General features: G+C 43.0%; 1 protein-coding gene across 3 annotated transcripts in view; it reads left to right on the forward strand.

Moving 5' to 3' along the window:
• The window catches only part of LOC141133493 (lysophosphatidic acid receptor 6-like), a 59,350-nt gene that overhangs the window by 27,381 nt on the left and 7,226 nt on the right, over window positions 1-24,743 (forward strand). For 2 of the 3 annotated variants that reach the window (XM_073622895.1, XM_073622896.1), the window contains one exon: window positions 6,459-6,605. The exons of the other annotated variant lie outside the window; for it this stretch is intronic. The gene's annotated coding sequence lies outside the window, so the exon portion shown is untranslated. The remainder of the gene's footprint in view (window positions 1-6,458; window positions 6,606-24,743) is intronic. 3 annotated transcript variants of the gene reach the window in all.

Genomic DNA, 24,743 nt, shown 5'->3' on the forward strand with positions numbered 1-24,743 from the left:
TACATCGGCGTGCGGTGGTCCGGAAGTGGTTAAATCTAACATTTTCAACTATTTTTCTCTGTATAAATGTAACCTCCAGGCAAAACAATAATTAAAACAGAGCTCCAGCAAAAAAACAAAAACAAGATAAAAATGAAAAGCCCAAGATAAAATAACAAAACCAGCTTTTGCTGCAATATTCACCTTCAATCCAGAGATTTGCCCGCAGTATTTTTTTTCTGTCACTAGATGTCCTCAATCTGATTTGCCAACACCATTCAACCCCCTTTTTTAGAGACTAGGGCAGTGATGGCGAACCTTGGCCCCCCCAGATGTTTTGGAAACTACATTTCCCATGATGCTCAACTACACCGCAGAGTGCATGAGCCACATGGGAAATGTATTTCTAAAACATCTGGGGGGCCGAGGTGCCTAGGTCATCCCGAACCCATCCTCAGCCTGTGATTGGATGGTTAAAGCGGAACCAGAAATGGAACTTCCGTGGATCGGATTTCTCCCCCCCTCCAGTGCCACATTTGGCACCTTTCAGGGGGGGAGTGGGGGAGCGGATACCTGTCAAATCCAGGTATCTGCTCCCACTTCCGGGGAAAGATCGCCGCAATCCACGAACTACGCAATGTCTAGCCCCTCCTCCCCCCCCGCTGCCTTCTGGGAGACACACAGGTCCCAGAAGACAGCAGGGACCATTCAGAAAGCACAGTGTGACGCGCGCATGCACAGTAGGAAACAGGCTGTGAAGCTGCAAGGCTTCACTTCCTGTTTCCCTTAGTAAGGATGCCGCGCCTGCACCTGGAGCCGAGGGATGGGTCGGCTTCGGGTACCGACATCACGGGCTCCCTGGACGGGTAAGTGTCCTTATATCAAAAATCAGCCGCTACGGTATTTGTAGCGGCTGACTTTTAATTTTTTTTTTCCCAGGCGGAACTCCGCTTTAAGGGATTAGCGGTGATGAATCTATCTCTCTGTCACTCTGATTTCTCCTTCTATCAGCATGCTTCTTGTCAGTACCTGCATGATTGACTCTCTGTGCATCTTCTTCCTCTCACACTGCAGCCCTGCTGTACAGGGACTGCAAGAGGCTGATACCTGGTCACATTCTAGTAGCTACACTGTCTGCATTTAAAAAATGCATCAAACAATTACAGAGCTGCTTTAATTTGTATCTTTTTTTTTTTTTTTAATATGTCCTGAGTTAAGCATTAGTGTAGTATCCTTTTATAAAAATAAATTACATTTTATTTTTTAAATGTAGTTAAAGCTTGGAAGAGGGAGGGACATCCATCGCTAGGGGCCAACCTATGTGCTCCAGTGCACATGTGCAGACAGGGAACATGCTGACAGGAGGATAGAGCAGATGAGCAGTGGGGTAAGCTCATCAGTATGCTGCTTAAACCTTACTGTTCAGTCAATGTCAAAGACTGCAGTGGGGGGCTGATCTGTGTCAGACACTTGTGAACACAGGCATCCTTACATAACCGTGTCATCTCTCAGCTGACATCTTAGTCCAGGAAGCAGATGCTAACCTTACATGATTACTGAACGAAAATGGGCTCTGTGCTTTTAATGAGAAAAACAGATGAAGTCATTGTGGAGGAGGGGGGGGGGAGGTATTGTGATCCCTGTGAGAGGTAGTTGTTACATGACACATTGGTGTTACAATTACACATTACTACTCTCACTTATTTTTAACCACTTTCAACACAATTTTTTAACACACATGTTAAGAAATTTTAGCATGTTTTCTGGTAAATGATTTAGGTCCCCCCAAACAGTATATATTTTCTAAAAGCAGAGGTCCTGGAGAATAACATTGTGGTAGTTTCAACTTTTTTATGTCACACAAAGTTTTTGCAGCAGTTAATCAAACATACATTTCCAGGTAAAAAATGCACTAAAACTAATTTTAAGGCACATAAACACAATATAAAACCCAATTTTTGGTAACGTATAAAAGATGATGTTGCGCTGAGTAAATAGACACCCGACATGTCATGATTCAAAATTACGTCTTCTAGAGAAATGGTGACAAACTACAGTAAAGGCATACCCTGCTCTAAGGACACTCACTTTACGTACACTCGTGAGTACGGACATACCCGCCAGTGTACGCAAAGTACCTCACAAATACAGACTTCCCACACCGCGCAGTCGTAGTATGGCCTGGAAGAGGCGGAGCTGCCACCAGGAGTTGTTGCCAGTGAAGAGGCCATAAGTGAAGAGGCAAAGTTCCCACCAGCCCAGAGTTGCCCGCCAACCCATAGTTACCAGCCAGCCGTGAGATGCCCGCCAGCCCATAGTTACCAACCAGCCCAGAGTTGCCCGCCAGCCCATTGTTACCATCCAGCCCAGAGTTGCCCGCCAGCCCAGAGTTGCCCGCCAGCCCGTAGTTACCAGCCAGCCCAGAGTTGCCCGCCAGCCCATAGTTACCAACCAGCCCAGAGTTGCCCGCCATCCCATTGTTACCATCCAGCCCAGAGTTGCCCGCCAGCCCAGAGTTGCCCGCCAGCCCATAGTTACCAGCCAGCCCAGAGTTGCCCGCCAGCCCACAGTTACCAGCCAGCCCAGAGTTGCTGGCCAGCCCATAGTTACCAGCCAGCCCAGAGTTTCCCGCCAGCCCATAGTTACCAGCCAGCCCAGAGTTGCCCGCCAGCCCATAGTTACCAGCCAGCCCAGAGTTGCCCGCCAGCCCATAGTTACCAGCCAGCCCAGAGTTGCCCGCCAGCCCATAGTTACCAGCCAGCCCAGAGTTGCCCACCAGCCCATAGTTACCAGCCAGCCCAGAGTTGCCCGCCAGCCCATAGTTACCAGCCAGCCCAGAGTTGCCCACCAGCCCATAGTTACCAGCCAGCCCATAGTTACCAGCCAGCCCATAGTTACCAGCCAGCCCAGAGTTGCCCACCAGCCCAGAGTTGCCGGCCAGCCCAGAGTTGCCGGCCAGCCCAGAGTTGCCCACCAACCCATAGTTACCAGCCAGCCCAGAGTTGCCCGCCAGCCCAGAGTTGCCCGCCAGCCCAGAGTTGCCCGCCATCCCATAGTTACAAGCCAGCCCAGAGTTGCCCGCCAGCCCATAGTTACCAGCCAGCCCAGAGTTGCCCGCCAGCCCAGAGTTGCCCGCCAGCCCATAGTAACAAGCCAGCCCAGAGTTGCCCGCCAGCCCATAGTTACCAGCCAGCCCAGAGTTGCCCGCCAGCCCAGAGTTGCCCGCCAGCCCATAGTTACAAGCCAGCCCAGAGTTGCCCGCCAGCCCATAGTTACCAGCCAGCCCAGAGTTGCCCGCCAGCCCATAGTTACCAGCCAGCCCAGAGTTGCCCGCCAGCCCATAGTTACCAGCCAGCCCATAGTTACCAACCAGCCCATAGTTGCCCCTCAGCCAGCCCAGAGTCACTGCCTAAACGTAAGTGGATTTCTGTACCCATGACCCTCTGCTATAGGCCCTGATCCCCCCCTCTACAGCCCCTGACACCCCACTACAGCCCCTATCCCCCCAAAAGTGAAAAAAGGTATTGCTTCACTTTAAGTACATTTTCTTCTTACATACATGCTCTGGTCCCATTGTGAAGTGGGGCATGCCTGTACCTAAAAGGCGATGATTTAAGATGTTATCAGTGTAGAGTTGATGGTGAATGATGGCCCTAGAATTATGGCTCTCATTCTGACATTTGCAGTGATACCTCACATGTGTGGTGCAGTAACTGTTACATACACGTGCAGGACCTATGAGTGACTTTGCCTGTCAGTGTATGTGCGGGGGGGGTTCTTTTACATTTTTAAATGTTTTTTATTTTATTAATATTTATTTTTATTTTTTGTACACATTTTATTAATTTATTTTTTAAATTAAACTTTTTTGCTACCACAAGGGGGCTAGCAAGACCCTTATATGATAGCTTTGGGGAGGTGACAGGTCCTCTTTACTGAGACATCAGAGGTCTGTAGCTATATACTAGGTAAAACCACTTGCTGACAGGCCATATATATATATACATATACACACACATACGGGTCTCAGCAAGTGGTTAAAGCAGCCTTTTTCAACCAGAGTGCCCAGGCACCCTGGGGTGCCTTGAGGTATCTTCAGGGGTGCCTTAAAATTGCCCAAAAATGTATACAAGCCACCAAGTGGATCAATCATGTCTTTTATTTACACAAGGCCAAAAGTTTTTTTATTGTGCACCATTTCAACTTTTCAGCCGCTGGCATCCTAACAACCAGTGGTGTCATCAGTGTTGATAAGAAAGGTGTTGACCGCCTGCAAAGCATCCTTATTTGCCCCTCCCCTGCCCCTCTCCGTCAGCACTGGGGTCTCATTAGCTGAGTGAGGGAGAGAAAATGAGGAAGAGGAGAAACACTGGAATACTAGTCAGTACCAGTGTGCAAAAGTGTATTTGCTTCGGAAGAATAATTCACCCCTAATGTCGGGTGTCCTATGTGTGTCGAGGGTGCGGCATAATGTAAAACTGTTATGCCGCGTACACACGGTCGGAATTTCCGACAACAAACGTTCAATGTGAGCTTGTTGTCAGAAATTCCAACCGTGTGTAGGCTCCATCGGACATTTGAGGGCTGGTTCTCAAATTTTTCGTCAAAATCCATTATTGGAAATTCCGATCGTGTGTACACAATTCCAACACACAAAATTCCACGCATGCTCGGAATCAAGCAGAAGAGCCGCACTGGCTACTGAACTTCATTTTTTCTCAGCTCGTCGTACGTGTTGTACGTCACCGCGTTCTTGACGTTCGGAATTTCCGACAACATTTGTGCGACCGTGTGTATGCAAGACAAGTTTGAGCCAACATCCGTTGGAAATAAATCTAGGATTTTGTTGTTGGAATGTCCGATCGTGTGTACGCGGCATTAGATTTTTAGTTTTTTTTACATTTTAGAATGGGGTGCCTTGAGACTTGTCCGCAGTTTTAAAGGATGCCTTGAGACTTGTCCATAATTTTAAAAGGTGCCTTGACTGAAAAAAGGTTGAGAAACACTGGGTTAAAGTACAATTGGAATTAAACTTGTGTCCTTACACGTCATCCATTAGTAACAGATACCAAGAATCCAAAATACAAAATCAATAACTGTCAAAACCCAACAGTGCTAAACACCATGTACCCCAAACAGTATTTGGTCCTGGGAGCCCCGCAGTAATATTAATACTGAGGTGGTGCTATCCTAGTGTATAGGGACGGTGTAGTCACAAAATATCAATGAACCTAAAAAAAAAAAAAAAACACCCAAGAGCTACCTCCTAATAACTTTATTGTATATTGCTCTATTGCTTATCTCAAAATTGCACAGCACCACAAGTCCCAAGTCCCCCCAAACCCCCCCCCCCCCCACCATCACATCCAATCCCCTACAGCCCAATGCCCCCCCCCCACACACACACACACACACACACACCCACACACACATAAAATAAAACCTCAAACCCCGCCTCTAAAACTATAATGCGATCCTCCCACCAGGAGCTGGGACAAGGCTACCCCTGGAAGATCCCTCAATACTCCTGCCACCAAGCACCTGTACGCCTAGGGCAGTGGTTCTCAACTCCTGTCCTCAGGATCCACTAGGTTGAGAACCCACAGGAGTTGAGAACCACTGGCCTAGGGGATCAGATGAATGACCTGCAAGTACAGTGGCCTAGATGGCACTCCACCTTAAAACCACAATGGGCGAAACACCAAGTACCCTGACACTCCCAAGTTTACTGGAGATGTAGCGAGGGTTGCCACCTCATCCCTTTAAAACCAAACACATACTAATTACACAGGTTCTGTGGCTGATTAAGGTGGTAATTAAACTCACTTGGTGCCTTAGCTGCATTAAATTAGCCTCAGAACCTGTGTAATTCATATGTGTTCGGGTTTAAAGGGATGAGGTGGCAACTCTAGATGTAGCCAACAACCAGGCGATATCCTACATATTTTTTTGGTCATGTCCAGCCCTGAAATGATGCCAATCTGTACCCATCAGTGATGCCAATTTGTACCTATCAGTCAATCTGTGCCCATCAGTGATACCAGTCAGAGCTGCCTTTCAGTGCTCATCAGTGCCCATCAGTGCCTGCCCATTAGTGCCGCCCATCAGTTGTAATATTGTCCTATGTTATAAATCAGTTGACCGTATTGTCATTGATACATAAGACCCCTGTTATATGCTACCAATTGTAATTGATATTGATACTACTCATAAATAAAGGATTAAAACATTTTTTAACCCTGCGTTAGTTTTGGATACAGTAGGGAAGTGGTAAAACCCAACTTTCTGAGGTAACCAGAAAAAGTGTCCCACTGGAAGATTTCCATTCACAAAACAAAAAAGTATATGCTTTAAATACACTTTAATTAAAATGTTACCATAATGTTAGATAGGCTCATCATATACTGTATGTTTACATTATGAGATGTTGGAAAATATATATATTCCATGAGATATCTAAATACTATCTTGCCTTTTAGCCAGAGTTAATAAGGAGTCCAAATAAAGAATAACCAACTCTATGCCAACCAGCATATGAGGCATCCAAAAAAAAAAGTCCTGCAAGTAATGGTGCCTGGACAATGACGCTGGAGTTCTGCCAAGAGAGAACCTGTTTTTTATTTTCCGTAAGTACATCTTTTGTAACCTTTAATTTGCAACCCTCATAATTTCAACATCCTTGCTGTGAAATAATTTCCTAATCATTTCCGTGGATATTCCATCGAATAGATCTCAAATGTCTGTTCTAAAGCAGAATTAAACTCTTAAATAAAAAAAAAAATTGCTAGGAGGTAGCGCTTTTCGGAAGAAAAGGCATGTAAAAGCCTCTTATGTCAAAAAAAGTTTTCCTCTTTTCCCTAACAATTAATTTGTATTCTGTACGGCGCATTCGTCATGCAGCGCACGCTGCGGACTCATTCCAGGCATCTTACAGATCCCAGGAATGAGCCAGGTGCCAGAGATGATGTAACTCATGTGTGCATGCACAGGAGTTACCATAATCAGGGGTCCCCCAAATACCAAAGAGGATCGCAACAGGAGTCATGATAAATGGTAACAGAGATGGAGGTGGTGGTGGAGGACACCGCAATTACAGGTGCCTGAACCCATCATTGCTGGAGGACAGTACAGAAGGAGGGAGGTGTGTGCAATGCATATTTTGAAGATTATGAAAAACTCACCCCCACCAACGAAGATTTCTTCCACTTATAATGGGAGCGTCTATATTTTATTTTTATTTTATTTTTTTATTATGGTGAGGATTTAAAAAAACTATATTTTTAGGTAAATATGAAATAATGCAGATTAATAGTTTGCTTTTTGATATCCAACCAGCAGGTCTGCTCTCTACACTTCTTTTGTGTTTTCCAGACTCTCCTCGGGTCCTCTTCGAAAAAATTCAACTGTTTAGAGAGCTCAATAGTTCAGCCTGAGCTGTACAAATACTAACAAATAAGTCAGAGCAGTGGCTCCACCCCCTCACTCCCCTTACTTCTGTAGGGGTTTTATTCAGACAGCGTGCCTGAAAGGAGATAACATATGGTTTAAAATCCTATGATGTGCTACGGGGTAATCCCATATTAAATGTGGGTTTGTAAAAGAAAAATGATATACATATATAAAACATCAGTTTAAAACATATAGAAAGTAAAAGAAAAAAAAAAGTTAAAATAAAATTGCAGCAAAACCATTATAGCTTCCCTTTATAGCAGAATGTTAGATAGATGGGTTTACCAGATAAATTCAGGTGTTCAACAGAGCCCTCAGCCCAGTATATGCAATAAGCTGCTTGATCGTTTAATGTATGTATGACAGTGCCTCCAATACAAAAAAAATTTACTAAAAATAATTACGTTGACTAATTAATTATTCCTGAGATTCTTTGCCCTATGCAGATATTATTTAAACACAATAAAATTGGTTGAAAGTACGGACTGCGAAACTATAAAAAAATAAAGGTAAATTTATTTAAAGTAAGTGACTTTACAATCACCATTTATAAACAGTGAAATTGAGAGTGTGACACACTAAGATTTCGCAATGAATTTCTAAATTATCCGTTACCATATCCACCACCATGTGTCACCACATGCCTCTTACCAGATTCTGTGGACCATAAAATTATAAATGGTCAGACACGCTCTGGTTATATCCAATCCAATGGCATCCTTGACAAAGCTGGATAGAGCACCACCGCCTCTGGATAGCACCACAAATAGGAAACATACAGGTCCATAGCGAAGTACATAAAAGATTTTCTTTATTTTAAAAACCTACTGGGGCATACATGTAAAAAACATCTATAAAGCTTGTGGACACTGCAAACCACTACTTCCGTGATAGCAGGCCAGAATTGTGCCCTTCATTGTTGTCAGTGAATAAAATCGCACCCAAGGGCCACATAAAAGCAGCAGTTTGGAGAAAACTGCCCTAGTAGCAAAAAGGGATCACTTAGGAAGACTGCTAACCAAACCCTCAAAAATGGGTGCCAACCAATGGATAGAGAAAGGCTGAGCTTTATGTGGAATCTACTTTATTTAATTTAATAATTGAAAACATTACAACTTATGAAACCTGCCCAGAGGGTGTAGTCTTATTTCTCATTGGTGGCTCAGATTATTGATTAACCATTTGTGTGTATAACCACTAAATTACTTGACCACTAGATGGCACTTTGGGGCTAGAAATGCCTATCTTCAGGTTTTCAGGGAAAGCCTGCATTCTAATATCTAATCTTTATAGTATACCAGGTAGTACAGTGCTACACTACCTGGTATACCGTATTATAGGATTGGTTATCTTTTTGTGCAACTTCTAATCCCTCAGCGCTCCCGTTTTCTAAATATTCTAGAATTTTTATTCTATAATGATTTAACAATGTTATTTTACTTAAAGGGCATGAAATGTCTTTGAGGATCTGGTTGCCATATTTGTGATTATTAACGTTTGGGTATATTACTATGAGCCTTTGCTACAGGGAAGGGCAATACATAGCGATCCATAATTAAATTATTAATTACACACATAAAAATTATTTGTATAATTAAACTGTTTCCATTCCACTACTTTTAGTATATCTAAATAATGAAGCACACATATTTCTAACAATAATGATTACAAACACAACTGTAGTAAGATTTATAAATCCTTTTGCTGTATGCAATATATTTTGTTTTATAATCAGTGTTTTCGGAGTCCATGAGATCAACTTATTTTATTTGAATAATATTGAAATCTGCAACAGATCCACTCTCCTCTGTATTTCATTTTGTTAGTTGATCTTTGTATATCTTGTACATAATACTCAGGGGCGGACTGACCATTGAGCCACTCGGGCACTGCCCGAGGGCCCTGGGCCACTAGGGGGCCCCATCAGGGTTGCCAGCCTCAGTAAAACCAGGGACAGTATGTATAAATCCGTGGGTTTTTTTTACATCTGTCTGTGTATACTGTGTGTACATGTATGTGTATACTGTGTGATTGTATACTGTGTGTATGTATACTGTGTGGCCCCATAATCTCTGATTGCCTGGGGGCCCCATAATCTCCTATTGCCCCATGAGTTATCAGTCCACCCCTGATAATACTTAATTGTTTTGTCCAAAAGTAAAACAATGCATAGCATTTTCCTTGTACAAGTCTTGTTTCATTCAACTGGTCAAATAACGTGTTGGTTTGTAAACATAGCCCAGTTTAATACTGGCTTCATGCACACTAGAAAGCTAAAAACGACAAAAAAAATAAATGCTGGATTAAAAAAATCCAATATGTCAGTGTTTTTTTGCCAGCGTTTAGCAGTGTTTAGCACAGTGTGTAAGCTACGTTTAGTACGTTAGTGTTAAGGAGCGGGGCAGCCGGCGTCCTTAACAACTAGTGAATAGCTGGTTGTTAAGGAGCAGGCCAGGACGCCGGCGGCTGCATCCTAAACAATCAATGAATAGCTGGTTGTTAAGGAGTGGGTTGGGAAGCCAGCTGCCTCATCCTTAACAATGGAAGAGTCATCAGCTGTCGGCGGGGTTCCCCGCCGACAGCTGAATGTAAAAAAAAACAATTGCCGGCAATAAAAAATTGTGAAAAAAACAGCGTGGGGCCCCCCCCCAGCCGTTCGGATATAGTATAGATTTTAAGGGGAACCTCACACCAAATTGAAAAAAAAAAACGGCGCAGGGTCCCCTCCAAAATCCATAGCAGATTCTTATCATGCAGCCTGGCAGGCCAGAAAAGGGGGGGAGGCAAGCGAAACCATACCAGGCCAAATGCCCTCAACATGGGGGGGGTGCTTTGATGATGAGGGCATGCTGGGTCGATGACATCACAAGGGGATAGGGTCACCCAGTGATGTCACTCAGTGGCCCCGCCCCTTAGTTTATTTAGCGCCAGGAGGCGGTGGTGCTGTCAAACGGCAGCAGCCCTTGTCGTGTGCGCACCTTTTTTTCGGGTTGGTGGCCGACACTCATCGCGATTGATGATGGATCTACACCGGGAGGGGACATTTTTTTTTTTTAATAAAGGAATTCAAAAAAAGTGTGTGTTTCCTTTTTGACACTTTTTTGGTGAATTAGTAGTAGTACAATGTACCTCATACTCATTCACATAGGAAGCTGGGGCCCGGGATCTGGGGGGCCCCCTTGTAAAAGATCCGAAGGACCTGGTATGGATTTTGGGTGGATTAGGGCAGCCATTCTCAGCCAGGGTCCTGTGGAACCCTAGGGTTCCTCCAGAGATTGCTAAGTGTTCCTTCAGCTGTGGCTGTTTTACCCCCCCCCCTTTTTTTGATGGAGCTTGCATAATTCCATGGTGAATGCCACTTGGCAGAGTCAGTTGCATGAACACAAAGAGCTTTTTAGCTAAAGGTGCCATCCTAACTACCACTGTAAAAAAAATGTTCTACTGACCACCAATGAACTGGTTTTAGCAAGATTTCTTGAGACCTGAAATCATGATAATGGTTCCAGTGGAGTAAAAAGGTTGGGAAAGGCTGGATTAGGGTGAGGGTTCTACTTGCGTGGATATAAATGCTAAGGCATGGTACCTGACGCTCATTGGAACTGAAGAAATGGTTTGGGAAAGCTACAAAACATCCTCTACCTTATAGAATAAGTCCAGCTGAATGTTACTAAACTACATCTAGCTATCTTGGCCAATATTCTGTTTTAACTGTAAAGGAAGACATGACTCCACATTGTGGTTTCCTCTCTCTACTCATTAATTTCATGTGTTTTGTTGCCGGCTTTCTATGGTGTCATGTCATACAATAGATTTGCTCTGTATTATTAGGATTTACAGTCTATTTTTTGTTCTTCGTGACTATTCGTGACTATTTTTACTTTTTAAGTGCTTTGCTAAATATTTTATTGAAAATTGACACCCCCTTCTCTTATAAAGATGCCAACACCACGGTAAAGAAAACAGGCAAACCCACAAAGTTACATATATCATCAGCCCATAGTTTATATTCTGTGCCAGATTTCCCCCTTCATACTGTCCTCCTGCTCCCACGCTGTCATATTAAAAAATAACGTAATCGGCGGGCAACTTCTTTTTTCCTGGTTCCCTTTGTCAATCTTGTGCATGCACAGTAATATGTGTTTGTTTTTTTGTATACCTGAAAATAACATCAAAATCACTCCAATGCCACATCCGTAAACACAATGCAGAGAGAAAAATATTTTTATGGCTGGGTTTTAGAGGCAAGATAGGACATAGGACAAATATTTATATAAAATCCATTATTTTATTCATAGACAAAATATAAAAAAAGCATGTGAAAGCATGCATTAAAAACATGTGTTTATATACAAGAATGGCCAGAGTACTCAATCCATTTTACACTGATGACATTACGCAACATTCAGTGAAATGAGCTCCTGTGCGTCGATGCATTTCACGGATCCGCTTCCTTGGGACACACAAGAGGAAGGAAACAGGATTCACTACATACTGTAAATGAAGAGTAAAATTATGTTATGCACAAAGATTGTAAACACATTACTGTTACTTGGGACCTATAAAAGTTGCATCCATTTAAATTGCATGTTCGTCTTGCCTAGAAGATAAACACACCAGTGCCTGCCCTGAGAGATTTCTTTTTGTGCGTTTATCTTCTAGTCAAGGTGAACATGCAATTTAAATGGATGCAGCTTTTAAAGATACAAATTAACAGTAATGTGTTTGCAGTCTTTGTGCACAATATAATTTTACTCTTTTGCCTCTTGTGTGTCCTGAGGAAGCAGATCAGCGAAACGCACAGGAGCTCATTTCACCTAATATTGTGTAATGTCATTGATGTAAAATTGGTGGATTACTCTGGCCATTATTGTATATAAACACATATGTTTGAATGCATTCTTTCACATACTCTTTTTGTATATTGTCTATGAATAAAATTATGGATTTTAGAAAAATATATGCGTCCTATCTTACCTCTAAAGTCCAGCCAAACATTTTTTTTTCTCTCTTTTTTGTATACTGTGACATGTTTGTCCTGAGATCTCATACGATTCTCTACATCTTGTGAGATTTTGATGCAACATAGTCACATATACAAAAAAAACATTGATTACTGCACATATGTGCAAAGCCAAAATCATGGCGCTAATGAAACATACTCACGCATGCATAGTAATAAATGAGATTTAGTTTCTCGTGTTTCATTGATATCTCACAAGATTTAGTGAAATCTCACCAGATCTTGCAGATATGAAAGGAAATCTCCTGGCAAGGCACTGATGAGCTTCTCAGGGAACATCTGTGTGGCTGGGGCTGTCCTGAGGAACCCAGAAGTGCAAACACAAAAAAGGTTTAAAAACATACATCAGGGATATGCAATTAGCGGACCTTCAGCTGTTGCAAAACTACAAGTCCCATCATGCCTCTGCCTCTGGGTATCATGCTTCTGGCTGTCAAAGTCTTGCTATGCCTCATGGGACTTGTAGTTCTGCAACAGCTGGAGGTCCACTAATTGCATATCCCTGACATGCATCCTTCAAAACATATGGACTTGGGGGTGTTTTCAGATCATCATGAAAAGTTGCATGCCAGAAGAGATTCTGCTTTAAAGCTGAACTCCAGGCAAACAACTAAATACACAAATGATATGCAGGGGCTATTACCCTCCGAAGGATCTGTATTTTGTGTCCATCCAGTCCTGTGATTTAGACAGCTCTGCCCCACAACATAGTCCTGTCTGGCAGGGAAAGGGATCAATCTTTCTATGCTGGAGTTTTATCTTCAGCGATTGTACAGTGAAAGGAGAAACAGCAGATGGATGAGCTCACCTTTCTGTCACTCAGCTTTCTCCTTCTATCAGCATGCTCATTGCACTGCAGCACACCTGCTTGGTTTCTTGTGCTGCTTCTCACTTCCTCTCTCTGAGCTCTAGTGCACAGAATGTACAATAGACTGCAGGAATCTGATACCAAGTCAAATTCAGGTACGTATACTGATTGTATAGGATGTGTGTATTATTGTCTCAACATGATGGGAGGTGCTTTGATGATGAGGACATGCTGGGTTGATGACATCACAAGGGGGTGGGGTCATCTAGTGATCTCCCTCGGTGGTCCCACCCCTTAAAGCGGCAGTCTTTGTCAGGTGCATGCCTTTTTTTCGGGTTGGTGGCTGGCATTCATTGTGATTGACGATGGATCTACTCCGGGGGACATTTGTCAAAAAGTGTGTGTGCATTTTTATTTACTTTTTGACAATCTTTGGGGAATGAGTAGGGGTACAATGTACCCCATACTCATTTACATGGGGGGCCTGGGACCTGTGGGCCCCCTTGTTAAAGGAGGCTTCCAGATTCTGATAAGTCACCCCCCCACACCCTCACAACCACCAGGCCAGGGTTGTAGGAAAGAGGTTTGGGGGGGAACACCCAGGGCTATCCCCCTTCAGTCTATTATGAATGCTGCTGCTAGACAAATACACCTTAATTACCGATCCGTGACTGCTGCTCCTCTTCCAAACCCTTCACTGGCTTCCCTTACCCCATCATATAAAATTCTAAATACTAACCACAACATACAAGGCCATCTACAACATTGCCCCTAGTCCTCTCCACTTATCTCAAGACTTCCTGCTATCTAGCTTCCTTGTTATCTCGCCTCCAGGACTTCTCCAGAGCCTCTCCCATCCTCTGGAACTCCCTGCCCCTGTATATCCGCTCAGCCCCTACCCTGTCGGCCTTTAGGCAATCCCTGAAAACTCACTTATTCAGGGAAACCTACCCAACCCCCACCTAAGAACTGTTGCCCCAGTCACCTCCATCAGATCATCCCCTGCAGCCATTACCTTTTGTACCACCTCCCCCTCCGTTTAGACTGTAAACTCCATGAGGAGGGGCCCTCCTATTCCTTCTATATTGAACTGTATTGTAATTGTACTGTCCCCCCTCTACATTGTAAAGTGCTGTGCAAACTGTTGGCACTATATAAATCCTGTATAATAATAATATTAATAATAGTGGGTTGCGCATCCCTAAGAATTACGCTCCTGTAGCCGCAATTACCCTATGCCACTGAGTCACAATTGTCCAAGTTTATATACACAAGCATCCAACTGTTAGACCTCCCTCTAACTCATTTCACCCGACAGGACTTACTCGTAGAGATGGGGAAGATTATACATGCAGATCCAAACACTCAAGTATTTGTTATGCCGCGTACACACGACCAGTCTTTCCGTCGGACCGAAGTCTGACGGTCTTTCCGATGGAGTTCCAACGGACTTCCACTGAAACGAACTTGCCTACACACGATCACACCAAAGTCCGTTCGTTTAGAACGTGATGACGTACGACAGGACTAGAAAAAGGAAGTTCAATAGCCAGTAGCCAATAGCTGTCCTTGCATCGTTCTTGGTCCGTCGGACTAGCATACAGACAAGCGGTTTTCCCGATAGGAACTGAGTCCGTCGGAAAGATTTGAAACATGTTCTATTTCTAGGTCCATCAGAATTTAAAAAAAAAAAGGTCCGATGAAGCCCACACATGATCGGAATGTCCGACGGAATGGTTCCGTCTGACCTTTTCTGCCGGAAAGTCTGGTCGTGTGTACACGGCATTAAAGTGGAGTTCCACCCAAAAGTGGATCTTCCACTTTAAGCACACCTCGCCCCCTTACATGCCACATTTAGCATGTCATTTTTTTTTGGGGGGGGGGGCAGGTACCCAGTTTTGACAGGTACCCAGCTCCCACTTCCGCTCTCGCCGCCTAGGCGACTACACTTTTTGTAGCTGCTGACTTTTAACAAACTTTAAAACGACTTGAACGCGGCTTTAAAGAGCAATAAATGACTTTCACAGCTATACATGCAAAGTGACCCTGAAATGTATCTTATATTGTAAAGATGATATTAAAAAAAACAAGTGCAAAACATTTCAATATCAAACTCTCCACACCAGACATGCATTAAAAAAAGATAATCAAAGATCCAACTTTATTACATATGTGTATAAAACATTAATCCTTATGAGGATAAAAAAAAAAAGTAAAAAGAAATCGATCCCAATCAAGACATTGTAGGCAAAGATATACAAATAAAATAAACATAAAATGAAAGAAGCATGACAATAAAAAAAAACCCATGCCGTTTTTTCTTAATTCTGTCATAGGGCTCCCCTTAAAGCGGGATTCCGGCCAGCTAAAAAAAAAATTAAACACTGTAGCTGCTGACGTTAAATAAGTAGACTTACCTGTCCTGGGTGCCCGCGATGTCGGCCGCCTGAGGCCGAACCATCCCTCGGCTCTCGGGTCCCGGCACCGCCATCCTAGGTAAGGGAAACAGGCAGCGGAACCTTATGGCTTCACTGCCAGTTTCCTACTGCGCACGCGCGAGCGGCGCAGCGTTCTGTGAATGGCCCCGTGGTGTTCTGGGAACACACACAGTTCCCAGAAGACAACGGGGCCGCTCACCTAGGAGAAGAACACACTGCGGAATAGGAAGAGGCAGATTAGGAAGACTGCCTAGCAACAAGGGTTTAGGTAAGTATAAAAAATTTTTTTTTTCCAAATGTTTTTTTTTAATTTTTTTAGGAATTTTGGTGTCATTTTTTTTTCCAGGGTGGCCCTCCGCTTTAACCACTTCAATGCACTATATTATATATTGTACACTGCACTATATACCCTGCACTGTATTATATATACTACACTGAGGGCACTATACTCTGAACTGCAGTATATATACTATACGGTCTGCACTATATACTCAGAAAAGGTCCCTGCTGTTAAATATTATTTTAAAAATTGCAATTACATGCCCCTGTTAAACAGGGACAGAAACATTGGGCCTTAGGTGTTGGTGGTGCCACAACACTGTAACCCCGCACAATTAATCTTGTTGGGTGCAAGAACGGTCCCTGCTGTTAAATATTATTTCACAGGCTGCTTTCCCTCAACATATGTATTAAGTAAACATCTGCCTCTCCTTGGAGGCCTTCCGGACATGATGGGTATTTTTTTTTAACACCTCACTACACTGTATTATATACTGTGTATACCGCCTGCACTGTAATATCTACTGTACACCGCCGAATGCACTGTATATATAGACTATGATGATATAGACTGTATATATGTATCAAATATACTGCCTGTACTGACTGAATATATTAAATATACTACCTGTACTGACTGAATATAGAGTTTACACTGTATATATAGGCTACGCTGAATGCAGAATATATATATATATATATATATATATATATATATATACACTAGTCTGACTGTGTGTGTATATATACGGTATATATATATATATAAAATATACTGCCACTAACTAACTAACCTGCCTACCTAATCTAGATCAATCTCCGTCGTCTATAACACACTATATGGGCGCTGTGTAGGCAGCCTTATATAGTGTGGGGCGTGGACGTAGGTCCCCCTGAGCCATGATTGACCAAAGGCACCCTGCCTTTGGCCAATTATAGCTCTCGCTGAGGAGCGTGCTGTGATTGGCCAAAGCATGCAGGTCTGGTGTATGCTTTGGCCAATCATCATACAGCAATGCACTGCGGTCTTGCCGTGCATTATGGGGTGCTCGAATTTGCAGCAAACGCCACCATAAAATTTGTTGTTTGGCGAACGGGCGAACACCCGTTGTTTGAGTTGAACTTACGTTTGACTCGAACTCGAAGCTCATCCCTAGTCCTCTTTATGGAGAGATCTGGTATCTATTAGACCCCAAATCTCTCCTCTAGCCTCCCATGCAGCCGATCAGACACAGATCGCTCTGATTGGCTGCTTTCCTGGCTGCTGGCAGCCAGGTTAACAAATAAGTGGAATGGGAAGTGATGTCGCGCATGGTTTCAGAAAGAGGAACAACGTCAGTTCCTCTCTCTCTTTTCAGTGCAACGATCTCCACTGGCCACATTGCTTCCAGGCTCTGCGATGAGAGGGTAGAGCCAGGGAAAAGCACTGGCGGCCACGATTGGGACCCCCTTTCGCCACCCGCAGAAGTGATTGAGTGGCTAATTAGCCACTCGGATCACTTCTGCCTTACTGGGAATCGCCGGCTGAAAAGATCCATACAGGGATGATGCTTGTTGGTGGTGCAGACATCATCCCAGTAACACCTTAGGTGAAAAACACAAGGTATAGGTCAGTGGTTCTCAACTCCGGTCCTCAGGACCCACTAACAGGCCAGGTTTGCTAGATAACTAAAATACATCACAGGTGATATCATTTGCTGCTCAGTGATTGCAGTATTATTGTCTGCATCTCCCCAAGGTAATACTTAAAATCTGGCCTGTTGGTGGGTCCTAAGGACAGGAGTTGAGAACCACTGGTGTAGGTAGAAAGGATCATAATGTTTGAGTGTTTGATCCACATGAGATTTCTTACATATAAAAGAACAATCCTTTCTCCCTTCTCCCAGAGTAAGCCCTGTTGAGTGAAACACGTTGAAGGGGAGGTCCTACAGGCGGGGACTGTCATTTTGGTTGCTTGTGCAAATAAACCTGGATTATTGTGACAACAATGGAGTGCAGTGGATTTTTTCCTACTTAATCTGATACATGATCACAGATTGATGATGAGTTGCATTCATTTGTGTTTTTGCCTGGAGTATATCTGTAGCGAACAAATGGCCCCTGCCCCCATCTATAACTGGCCTTCACAGCAAGGAGCACATGGAAGGGCAAACGCATAAAAGACAAAAACAGAACATTGCGTTGCTCACCAACTAGTCTGCTGACCAACCGAATTAACCTGTCCAACAGTCTGTGTTAAAAACAGGGGTTTAGTTAGCACGCATTTGCAAACACATGCATAAGCTGCAATGCCTCTTCACGGCGCCCTGTGTATGCTTGCAGTCCTAAATGCTACTGAATTTATGAGCTTCTCCACAGTGGGAGCACATGTATTAAATGGAAAGATGAGGGCGGGTGGGCCCCTTTAAGGGGGATTGGGCTACCTCCAGGCCCCCTGCCCTCATCTATCCATTGAATGCATGTGCTCCTACTGTGGAGACGCTCATAAATGCGTGCTAACTAAACCCCATGTTTTTAACGCAGACTGTTGGACAGGTTAATTCAGTTGGTCAGCAGACTGGTTGGTGAATTGAGTTATGGAATGTTCTGTTTTTGTCTTGTATATCTGTAGCGCCCTGGGGTTTAGTCAGGGAGCTCCTCACCAAATTCCTTGTCAGGAGTAGCTACTGTAGATAGTTGTTAGAGGTCCATTGATATCTCCCTAAGTTTAGCCTTGTTGTACTTTTCTCTTCTGCCACTAGGTGGCCAGGCACTTGGTGGCATTAGATGTGAGAAGGACATTTTAAGGTCACGTTATGGGCATATGGGATATCTCAGCCAATAGGCAGGGGTTTTCTTGAATCTCTTAACCTGCTGGGAGAACCTATATATTCGCGTGAACTCAGGTGATCTCTGTTCTGTATTTAAAGGAGAGATCTGGGGAATTGGCACTGCCCTATTAACAGTAGGTGTTAATTGAAGGTCAAAAAAATAAAAAGTAAATAAATATAAAAAAGGAAAGGGCTAAATGTGTGTCCCTTAGGTGAATGTACCCTACGCATGTGCCAAAAATTAATGAATAAAATTAGTGAAAAATTGTTTTATATAGTGTATGATCCTTTAAAGTGAACGTGCAATTCCTCTGTAATGTGTAAGTGAATACTACAATATATGGGTTTGGTTTAAATTTGCCCCACCTCCATTGTAAAACTACACATTTACAACATATCAAATCATATCAAACAAACCAACACTTTCGAAAATTATTAAGTAGCCTCCTTTTAAAATGATTGGGGTCCGTGACAAAACACACTGTTTGGGGGCTATCAGTATCCGTATGAGGTTACCATATATCCCCAATATATATGGTGACTAAAGTGCACTGTGCATAAAGTGGAACCAAAGTGCATTAAACCTCTATAATACAGTAGATTAGACTTCCTCAAAGTTCATATATAATAAATTCATATATAAAAAATATACATAAAAATAGGAATCCAAACCATTAACACTCAAATTAAAAGTAGCGAATATGAATACACATCTGTGAAAAAGTCCCTGTGATGGACCCAGGCAGAGTTAGAATGTCTTATTTTTAGAGACAAGAATATTAAGAACGTCAGGATCGGTTGACATGCATTTAAAAATGCCCAAGGGGTGATAAAAGGTGACTTCCGTGCTTGTAGAAGCTGGTGACTCCAAGTGCTCCCCCCCGTGCTCCCCCACTCACCAGAATCCGTCACCCCCTAGGGGGTATTGGGCAGAGGAGTGGGTGTCTCTGGATGACTGCCTGTGATGGATGTCCCTCTTAGGCTTCACTGCTCCGTGAGTTCCTTCTGGTACACCGGTGATGAGGGTCCCCTTCTACTGATCCAGGACCGGGTACCTCCACTAATATCCACCTCCTTACTGCTAGATCCTCCTCCTCAGATTCTGACTCTCCCGTCTGTCTCTGGATGTGCTGTCCTGGCTCCCTTGCTGTGCTGTGTACTCCTGTGGGCTTGACAGTCTGACTGTTTTTTCATCTCAGACCCAGTGTTAATGGTTTGGATTCCTATTTTTATGTAAATTTTTTATATATGAATTTATTATATATGAACTTTGAGGAAGTCTAATCTACTGTATTATAGAGGTTTAATGCACTTTGGTTCCACTTTATGCACAGTGCACTTTAGTCACCATATATATTGGGGATATATGGTAACCTCATACGGATACAGATAGCCCCCAAACAGTGTGTTTTGTCACGGACCCCAATCATTTTAAAAGGAGGCTACTTAATAATTTTCGAAAGTGTTGGTTTGTTTGATATGATTTGATATGTTGTAAATGTGTAGTTTTACAATGGAGGTGGGGCAAATTTAAACCAAACCCATATATTGTAGTATTCACTTACACGTTACAGAGGAATTGCACGTTCACTTTAAAGGATCATACACTATATAAAACAATTTTTCACTAATTTTATTCATTAATTTTTGGCACATGCGTAGGGTACATTCACCTAAGGGACACACATTTAGCCCTTTCCTTTTTTATATTTATTTACTTTTTATTTTTTTGACCTTCAATTAACACCTACTGTTAATAGGGCAGTGCCAATTCCCCAGATCTCTCCTTTAAATACTTTTAATTAACTCCTATTAGGAATTAATTAAGGGGAGGCTGCAGCCCTTCTAAAATATTTTCCTAAGCGCGGACTTCTAATCTATGATCTCTGTTCTGTGCCACCTGTCATCTGGGTGGACGTGTGTCGTTTGCCCCGGGCTGCTAGTCCAGAGATCAGGCCTATCCCAGGGGGGTATCTGGCTGCCAGGCTGTCTGAGGGCTTATCCAGAAGTAAGAGGGCAGCATAGGGTTGGGACTGCGGCTTGCAGTCCAACCAAAAGTAACTTTTGGTTGGACTGCAAGTCCAACCAAAAGTTCTGCCGGCCTGAGAACCTGTCGTGGTCGGAGGTGGAAGGGAAGCTGTCACCACTAAGTCCCTTTACCAGGGACCACAGTGAGTAACTGAAGCAAGTACCGGAGTAACATTCTCACCGAACTGGCATGGTGGAGAATCGGAAAACTTCAGGCGGTGATCAACCAGGGACCCAACCAGCGGAGGTGATGCTTGCAGAGCAGCCTTGTGTGTCAAGCCAGGGACCGAGCTGGTCAGCGGAGGTGAAGCTTGACAGGGATCCGGAGTGCCAAGCTAGGGACCCATCAGGGAAGCGTGGGTGACGCTTGAGGGAGATACCACCGCAAAAGCCTTGAGGAGCTCCAGGGATTCAGAGTCAGTGAATCAGAGGGTCGAGTGAGAGACCAGGAGCTCAAGGGGCTGAAGAATAACAAGTGGACATTGTAGTGAAGCTGAGAGAACTGTAGAACTTTGCTTTAGGAACTGTTAAATACTGTTGCCATAGGAGACAGCAAACCTGAACATACAGAAGTGGCACCTTGCTGGGGACTTTCCCTGTACGGCTGTCTTCCTATTGAAGTCTCAGAGTCTGCCAATTGAAATTGCAGCCACTTAAGGGTGTTCTGGCCCTAACCCTCTTTCCCTTGCAAAATATTAAAATGACTGTTAAAAGAAAAAAAAACCTCTTTTGCATCCAAGAAGTGTCTGGCGCCCAATAACTTTCACCATCTTTACACACACACTATACCTCACAACCCACTACATATTGAAGGATATCAGCGGTCTGTGGCCTTGAAGGTTCTCATTAGACTGGAAGAGGTTAGAGGTTCTGCTACATATCTTTAACTACTTTCCGACCAGCCGCTGTCATTATATGGCAGCAGGTTGGCATGGCTGCGCAAATCACTGCTTTAAGAGCTATAGGGGGCATGCGCCGATGCTTGTGGCTGGGGGCCGCGATGTCTGCCGGTGACCCTTGATCGCTCCTCAGAGAGGCAGAACGGGTATCTGTCAATGTAAACAGACAGATCCCCATTCTGTCAGGGAAGTATAGAAAGATCTGCTGTTCCTCCCAGTCTTTCCCATCCCCTTACAGTTAGAAACACCTCCCTAGGGAACACTTAACCCCTTGATCGCCCCCTAGAATTAACCCCTTCCCTTCCAGTGACATTTATACAGTAATCAGTGGCTATTTTTAGCTCTGATCGCTGTATAAGACCCGGTTCACCCAGGGGCAACCTGTCAGGCCACTTAGCCGCCTGATAAGTTACGTTCCATTCTGTATAGTGGAAACGTTCTAATCAGCGTGACTGAAGTCGCTCCGATTTAGAAAAAGGTTCCTGTACTACTTTGGGGCGACTTCACAGCGGCTTGCATTAACTTCTATACAGAAGTCGCGCTGTACGGGGCGGCTTCAGAGTCGGGCGACTCTGTGTGAACCGACACTAAATGTCACTGGTCCCAAAAAAGTGTCAAAAGTGTCCCATCTGTCCGCCTCAATGTCGCAGTCCCGCTAAAAATCGCTGATAACCGTCATTACTAGTAAAAAAAAAAAAGTTAATAAATAAAAAAGTGAAAAATATATTCCCTATATTGTGGACGCTATAAATTTTGCGCAAACCAATCAATATACGCTTATGGTGATTTTTTTTATTTAAAAAAAGTAGAAGAATACATATTGGCCTAAACTGATGAAGACATTTGTTTTTTGTTTTTTTTGGATATTTATTATAGCAAAAAGTAAAAAATATTGTTTTTTTTTTTTTTTTTCAAAATTGTCGCTCCTTTTTTGTTTATAGCGCAAAAAATAAAAAACGCAGAGGTGATCAAATACCACCAAAAGAAAGCTCTATTTGTGGGGGGAAAAAAGGACATCAATTTTGTTTGGGTACAAGGTCGCACGGCCGCGCAATTGTCAGTTAAAGCGACGCAGTGCCGTATCGCAAAAAATGGCCTGGTCATTAAGGGGGAAAATCTTCCGGTCCATAAGTGGTTAAACGTAATAAATAAAAACTGATTGTTGTAAGCGCCTCTGACAGTGTTATGTAGTTTGTCCCAACTACTTTAACCATCAGTTTTGCTGGACAGCTTGGCCTGCATGTACATGTAAAGAAAAATCTAAACAGAGAGCTGTGACATAACAAAGGAATTGTTATACTGAATACCAACATTACAGGGTTTAACCCCTACACATTCCCCAAATATATATATATATATATATATATATATATATATATATATATATATATATATATATATTCTTTAAGAAAACCTTTACTTTTCTTCCATGTAATCTAGACAGCACCTTTGTTATACAGGCATACCCCACTTTTCAGTACACAATGGGGTTTATTTACTAAAGCTAGAAAGTGCAAAATCAGGCTCACTTCTGCATAGAAACCAATGAGCTTCTAACCCCAGATTGTTCAATCAAGCTTTGGTAATAAAACCTGGAAGCTCATTGGTTTCTATGCAGAAGTGAGCCTGATTTTGCACTTTCCAGCTTTAGTAAATGAACCCCATTGTGTACTTAAAAGTGGGGTATGCCTGTATATTGTTTTCTGTGTTCTAGCAGTACCACTTTACAGACTGGCAGGGAGAGAATACAAGTAAACAATGAAAAATCAAGTAATTAATGCCAATGACGAGAATGCAATGCCTGGATCATTACAAATTCCCATTGGTGATTGGTTACTGTATGTTAAAGTTGTAAGATATTCAAATTCCCAGCTGTGAATAAAAAGCTGTTTGAGGTGGTCTCCAAAGACACTGAGATAAAAAAAAAAAAGCCACAGCGCTAGTCTGCATTCTGGTCTATGTAAGCACCACGCCCAGCACAACCACAGCTGTCTTGTGCTTTTGATCTTGCAAAAGCTTAGGACAGAGAACAGCCAACAGGCTGTGTGAACATTTTCTTATTCTACCTTACCTATTTACTAATCAGTTACTCAAATTTCTGTCTGCTTTTTGTCCTTCGGAGCACACTTTTATGCACTGCCTTACCCTGGCCAAGCACTATACAATCTGATCGTATTGTCTCTATACAATCTCCTTTGGATTTCCCCAAACTATGTAAAATGAAGATAAATGATCCATTCCATTGGTATAAAAATCAAATCAGGTAAGCCTGTGCAGTAAATAGATGCAGATCTATAGGGGATTGTAAACAAATCCAAAATTATGGACAGTGTTGAGGCACCCCTTTCTTAAATGTAAAAACTATTCTTAAGTTTTACATAATGCATCAACATCCACATGTAGGACACCCAACGTTAGAGGTGATTTAATCTTCCAAAGCAAATATACGTTTGCAAACTGGTACTGACTAGTATTCCTATGTTTCTCTTCTCCCTCAGTTTTCTCCTCTATCATTCAGCTAATGAGACCCCAAAGCTGATAGAGAGGGGCAGAGGCGGGTCAAACAAGGATGATCTGCAGGTGACTGACATCCTCCATATCAACTAATGTTGTCAGTGGTCATTAGGAGGTAGGCAACTAGAAGGTTGTATTTGGTGTTCAATGAAAACCTGAGGCTTTGTGTAACTAAAAGGCAGGTTTTATCCACCCACCGGCTTGTATACAATTTTTGGGTGATTTTTAGGCATTTTGCCAAGGCACCCCTGAAAGAAACCTCATAGCACCCCAGGGTATCTGGCATATGCATAGCTCCCAACTGTCCCTGATTTCGAGGGACTGTCCCTGATTTGGAGCAATGTCCCTCTGTCCCTCTTTCCTCCTCATCTGTCCCTCATTTTGGTCTGATCTGTATAGCTGTATATAAAATGCACTTTTTATCTGTCAAAAAAGTGTTTTTCAGCAGTAAACCTTTCATCAGATTTCTAAATTGCTGCATTTGTAAATTCCAAAAGCTAATATAAAGGAATAGTAGTA

This window comes from Aquarana catesbeiana, linkage group LG03 (assembly GCF_042186555.1).
Source record: "Aquarana catesbeiana isolate 2022-GZ linkage group LG03, ASM4218655v1, whole genome shotgun sequence".
In the NCBI taxonomy this organism is placed as follows: Eukaryota; Metazoa; Chordata; class Amphibia; order Anura; family Ranidae; genus Aquarana; species Aquarana catesbeiana.